This window comes from Sinocyclocheilus rhinocerous, unplaced genomic scaffold (assembly GCF_001515625.1).
Source record: "Sinocyclocheilus rhinocerous isolate Xijiao unplaced genomic scaffold, SAMN03320098_v1.1 scaffold1164, whole genome shotgun sequence".
Lineage (NCBI taxonomy): Eukaryota > Metazoa > Chordata > Actinopteri > Cypriniformes > Cyprinidae > Sinocyclocheilus > Sinocyclocheilus rhinocerous.
In genome coordinates, this window is record NW_015643253.1 from 1,677,483 (window position 1) to 1,684,180 (window position 6,698).

The following is a 6,698-nucleotide window of genomic DNA, read 5'->3' on the forward strand; positions in this document are numbered from 1 at the left end:
AAGATCTGTCTCTCGGCATCACATATTTTATTCTCTCAGAACCCCCTTCATCTCTCTCTCTCTCTCTCTCTCACCCCATCGTGCCGGCATGCGGCCCGTCTCCATGACAACACCTCAGGTCAGCTCTGAGAGGTGGGAGGTAGTTAGTGTGAAATTTTTTGTTGTTGTTTTATTGCCTGTTTCTCTCTCTCTCTCTCTCTCTCTCAGTCTCCCTCTTTCTGGTCTCTGTGAGACAGCAGCTGTGTGTGACAGCTTCACTAGAGGCTGGGGGTTTCCTCAGTTTGCTTCAAATTTGAGAAAACAATACAGTAAAGCGACGCGGCTCTCCATCACAGCGTCTTTGTGGCCTGTCTCCCATCAAAAGATGGGGGGGGGGAGGCTGTGTCAGTGGCCGTGTTTCTGTTAATGTGAAATGAATGCGTGCGTCTCGAGGGAAAATGCTAATATATGCGTGACCATGAACCAGCACGTGTGATGTAGAGGTGCCAAGAGGGCTGCCGCTGAAAGCAGGTCCCTCTGTCACTCTTTCTGCTGAGCTACAGCATGCCTGTGTGTTTGCACAGAGGCAATAATGTTTAGAAATCTCAGTGGGGTTTGGAATAACAAAATTTGCCTTTTTTATTGGATAGCACCCAATTTTTGGTGCATCTGTGAACTGGCAAGCCTTTTGTCCTTTAGTTATAATGTCCTTCAGTGTTCCTCAGATTAGCACAAACTTCAGTCACTCACTTTGTCATGTAAGAATCCCTCTTTTAACAATGCCATTGTTTTTTACAGCGTCCACACTATTCTGAGCTGCTGACGTCTGGTTGGAATTGGAGGATCCACTCTTTCATAGTCTAAACAGGTAAGATGTGGCTCGCTAGATGCTTTTTGTTGTATTTTCACTGACTTTTTGATGTATTCATTGTGATTCAGTGGCAGTTTCGTTTCAGACAGAGAGAGGAACAGAGTAGAGGCATAAAAAGAAAAAAAGATTAAAAAGAATGAGTGATGTGCTTTTATGATTTATGACTTGCATATCCCTCTTCACTTCACCAAGATGAGCTAAAAGGCTGTTACTGAAATCGAAAGAAATGATCATATTTTGGCTGCTTGCACACACTGATGTGTGCTGACAGATTATCATGTTGAAAACTGGGAGATGGTTTGAGTTACTAGTGCAGTTGTGTTTTGATCTTTGATCGTTTATTTACTATGACTTTTATTCTACATTAAAATTGATTTCATAAAGATATTATTTAAAGCAGAGGTGGCTACATTCTTTTACATTTACATTTACTCATTTTGCAGACACTTTTATCCAAAGCGACTTACAATTGGGGAATACATACGTTTTGTTCTTTTTAAAGATTAAATGCTTTAGTCCCAATTTGTTGCAACTGCATGAAAATTAGTGACACGATTCTTCAAAATCTTTCATTCTGCGTTCCACTTCAACTACGGATTTGGTTTGGAAATAAATTTTTGTGTAAACTATCCTTTTAACTTTAATTTTAGGGCTCTGAAACCAAAATAGATATAACGAAAGAGGAAATTCAGATGCAACGTAGTAGCTAAAAGTGTAAAGTACACTAAAACACATAGTACAATCAAATGTACACATTGTAGGTGGAAAAAACTTGAAAGTGCTGATTAGTAAATGTGCTGAATCTGCATTTGAAGCAGCATATGCTGTTCTGTCATCCAAAGTGTTCGATTGAGGGCACAAACCAGTTGTCAGCAGTGTTAGGCAACAAGTGAGACCCTTCCTACAAAAAAATCCAATGGATCAATAAAGCCTTATATAATCTAATCTGATTTAATTCAGGGAAAAATATCTCTGGTTCTGTGGAAAAATGATGAATCTGTAGAAATCAAAGTTGAAGACATCTTTATCTAAGTGTAAAATGCTAACTTTTCAAGCCACATTTTAATGTCACTTTTATTGAGATTAACCAGAATCCTTCATATTCCTGCCAAGACTCGTGTATTAAAAACATACACACTGCATACTTGACTTCTTGTTCTAGGAATACAAGTGATAGTGGTTCAAAAGCAGTGAAGTTGCATGTAATGTGTTTAATACATGTTTTACATGCTCCAGATGCTGATACTATGAAGACTATGTGTTTTAAAGATTTAACTTGAAATGAATGGAGTGAATGTGATTCCTCCCTAATGATGATCCCTGCTGTGCTTAGACATTACTGAGAGCGTCTGGCCCTGTTAGAGCAGATATACAGACGGGGTGCTTCAGAGCTCAGCTGTGTTTAGTAGGAAAGAGCACATAGAAATAGACAGTGATCTCGTGCCATGCACATGCGCACGATGCTGCTGCTGGGAAGTTGTTTTTGTGACATATAATGCTGTCAACATTTTTTTGGTTTGTGTGGACTGAGACACATTTTGTGACATATTTCCATGATGATTCTTCTTTATAAGCCATTTAGAACACAAAAGCAGAATGTGGATGCTGTTTTTTTTTCATTAAAGTGTATGGTGACCATCAGATTTTCAGTGAATACTACCTCAAGCATCATAAAAGCAGTCAATATGTCTTTTGTGTTATATTCCAAGTCTTTTTTTTTTTTTGTGAACTATCCCTTTAATCTTTGTCTGTAATGCAGATTTGAACTCTGGCTTTATGACTACAGCTAAATGTATTTCCTGGCAGTTCTGTTCTTTCTCCACACAAGGATTAGATGGCATGTCAAGTGTTACATCACAGCACATTTTGAACCAGGTAATGGCAGTGATATCAGCACATACTGTAAAAGCTCCTGTTCACATACAGCATGTGGACAGATGACCACAGTTTATCTGAGCGCCAAACAGATGGAACAGAGAGAGCAGTGGGCCAACCCATCCTTTCCTCCTGTATTCACTAAAATAAACTGTGAAAAGAGATTTTATAGAACATGCTGTAGAAATAGAATACTAAACGTGTTTTAAAAAATTCATTCATTCATTCATTTAAATAATTCATGTAATATTTAAAAATAAATTATAAAATATTATAAACAAAAACAAAACTGGTATTACTTTGCTAACATATTTAAAAATATATATTTTAAATAATAAATATATTATTAAATATAAAGTATGGTATGTTATGAACACACAAAAAAATAATAGTCTTTTTTTTTTTTTTTTTTTTTTACAAAAGTTTGTCCTAGTTATGCATGCCATTGAATAACATGGTAATGCACAGGGACATGTATTTGTTATTTGTACAATTTCTTTTATTTATTTATAAAAAGTATAAACAAAAATAGAATTGATACTATTTTGGTAACATTCTTAAAGTGTAAAAAACGTCTAAATATGAACAATTATAGCAACAATAATCAACATTCAAACCATGCTGGAACACTAGAAATATTTCTCTCACTGCTGTGACCTCTGCCATTTTTCTAGAGTCATCATGTCTGGTCATTGAGATACCTCTCACCCTCACTGTGTTTCTGCAGAATACAAATAAGCCTGGTTTACAGCATTGTGGCCTCTCTTAGAGAAGATCTTTTATGAAACACATGGCCCACCCCCTCTGTCTCTCATTGCTGATGGGAAGAGAGTATAGATTTTACACAAGAGGACATCACTGAGGCAGATTATATAGTCTGATCAACAGATTGTGGGACATTTGAGAGGCCTTTACAACCAGTGTTGAATAAAACATATCATCCCCCTGTTACAGCCAGACATGTTACAGTCACACAAAGCTGCAGGAATGAAGTCATTATGACTTGCAGCCTTCAGAATCCATCGAGTCATTTCTGGACATTCCCGGCTACTTTTTAAATAATTAATGCTTTGTAGTGGTTTCTCAGAGCTCAGTCTCTGTATTCAGTATTTTTTAGTCTGACTTTCGGTTTGATTATATACAGACTTTTTGCAACTATACAGTAGAATAACCTTTTGTACATTTTAAACAGTAATTTCCGCCTTTGTGTGTTCCTATTCTCCTGAACTTGATAACAGTGGAAGTGATTGATATTTATCTGAATGAGGAACTTCAAAAACAGGCCCTCACAAGAAACTTTGAATATATAAAACAGCATTTTCATTGAAGCAGCTAAGGGTCTGATAGACTGATAGATGTTTTGTTACTGCATTTTGTAAATGCATTGTGAATCCTGCATCAAAATGTGCAACTTTATCTGGAATTTTATGCAAAATTATTATTATGACTTAAAACTGTTTTTTTTTTGTTTATTTATTTATTATTTTTTTATATTATACTCTGCAATACATCACAAGTATTAATAAGTTGATTGAATTGCAAAATTGCAAAAAGCTAACTTACTTTTATTTTATTTTATGAAATGAAACAAGTATTGGGAATCCTGCTTGAAAATCTAATATCTGCTTACATTTTATGCAAAATTATTAATATGGCTTAAAGCTAACTTTTTTATTTTTGCATATATATATATATATATATATATATACACACACACACAGAGCTTGGTAGTAACTGATTACATGTATAAAAAAAAAGTAATTGTAATTAGATTAAATTACATTTTAAAATACTCATAATCAGACTACAGTTACTTTTTTATTGATTGCATGATTACATATTCACACAATAGCAATAAATTATTCATAATTTATTGATTCTCCGTTATTCCTCTTTTTCATCTGTTAAATGTTCCTTTCTAAAATAACCTACTGCTTATATACATTGAAAAGTCTTCCAGTTTTGTGGACATTCACACAAAGACCAGTCATTAGTCAGGCCTTTGCTCACTGGATTTACAAAAATCATTTCAGGTTTAAGAAGTGTTTCAACATCGCATTAGCTGATGAAAACATGAATTTTTATTTGAATTATCACTCAGTAGGTTATTTAACCATGTATTAAAATAATTTTGCAAGGCTTTTCAAACACATTAAAATGTACAAATTCAATAAAAAAATAATTTTAATATCTAAGTATCACATTCCAGGGCTTAAAGTTCTTCGGCACCGTGCCGGATCTCTGGCATGCAGCGTTTGGCTGCGGAAAAAAAATAGTCCTACATTTAAAAAAAAAATCTTGTTGATTGATTTCACTTTCGAGTCCATGAGTTCGCCTACCAATGGTATGAGAGGAGCACAGCTTTCACTCTCAACCAAACTAACATTACTAGCCAATCAGAATGTTTTGCTCTTATAAACACGAGACGCGCATAATAGTATCCAATTGCGGAGTCGCAGCCCTGAGGAATGGAGAAGCACGACAAAAGCTGCGAGGCGCAATGGTCAAAGATGTCCATCTAGCGCATATTTACATAGAATAACTAATTAAAAAGCAGCAGAGCTTTGTAAACAGCTCAGAGTAATCATGTCATCTCCATAAAATGATATGATTGCCAGAACAAATTTACCGGGATTTTTGAAAAGGTCCTGTTCACACATGATCTATTAATGGTAACTTACAATTTTTTACAAACTTACAATTTACCAGTTCTGTATGTGTGAAAGGGGCTAAACTCTTCCTCTATGCCGTGAATTTGAATTGCTTAACGTTCATCTGGAAAAACAGTGTGCATTATCTCACTAGATTTGTAACGTAAATCATTTATAAACCTTTATAAAACCACAGGAGAATACATCAACCTATGTCTAAATATGCCATGTATTGTACATCGCGATTTCAAAATAAAAGATTCTGCATGTGGCCAAATATTAAAATTAAACGTTGACGCCCTCTGCAGGTATTTGTTATAATACATAATGTACTTAAGTTGGTTATGTTCATATGTATAGGCATATTACATTATGTAATATAATAAAATAAAAATATAAATATAAAATATATTTAAAAAAAAATGCAGTGAAAATTAATAATATTTATGTAACTATTTATAATAGAATAAATCAATATAATATAATGGTCATGGATTTTTGCTGACAATAATCATACAGATAATTGCAAATAATTATTTAATATTGTTTTGAAGTTATTTTTTACTTGGAATTGTAATATAATAATAAAAAAGACCTGTATGATTCACTTCAATGCTATGAAAATTATTTATAATACAATTTATAAAAATAATATCATTTATAATATAATTAGGTATAATATAATTGTATAAATATAATTAGAATATTGTGCAGTTGGTGGTATTGCTTTCAGCACTTAAATTTGCCACATTTGGATGGCAAAATGTGACTGAAATTTAATCTGCACAATTGTGATTAGATCGAATAGCCACAATCAGACGATTAATCAATCACAACAGGCCTAAATATGATATTTTGCCTGGGGCCCCCAATTCACTAAATCCGCCCCTGCTCGTTCCAGTGAACCAAGTATCTGTATTTTGTCTCATCTCGTGAGCTAAGTGTATTGTCACACCCCTAGTGTCGATAAGCGGTGATATAGCTCATAATTTTCCAAGCGTATGATACAGCTTTCATTCTTCAGGTCAACGATATATTCATGAAAAAAAAATCAGTTTGAATAAAGAAAGCAATAACTTTGCCATAGTATCCTTTCAAATGTTAAAGTTGCCACAGTCATTGCATGCTTTGCATGTGCTACCCCCGCCCCGGCCCGCCACCGCCTCCCGGAAAAAGTTCAGGCTCAGGTTTTTTTTTTGCTTTAACCCCTGAATACTGTCTACCGCCTGAATCACCGCCAGAATGTCCAACTTAACCATGATTAACTTAAAATTGGGTTCTATTATTTTTCCTCAACAGTTCTCCTCACAAAACGAAATTCA

General features: G+C 34.6%; 1 protein-coding gene across 12 annotated transcripts in view; it reads left to right on the plus strand.

Annotated features, from left to right (window-relative positions):
• Positions 1-6,698, plus strand: part of nrcama (neuronal cell adhesion molecule a) — a 52,337-nt gene that overhangs the window by 16,240 nt on the left and 29,399 nt on the right. For all 12 annotated transcript variants that reach the window (XM_016574717.1, XM_016574724.1, XM_016574725.1 and 9 more), the window contains exon 2: positions 778-847. The gene's annotated coding sequence lies outside the window, so the exon portion shown is untranslated. The remainder of the gene's footprint in view (positions 1-777; positions 848-6,698) is intronic.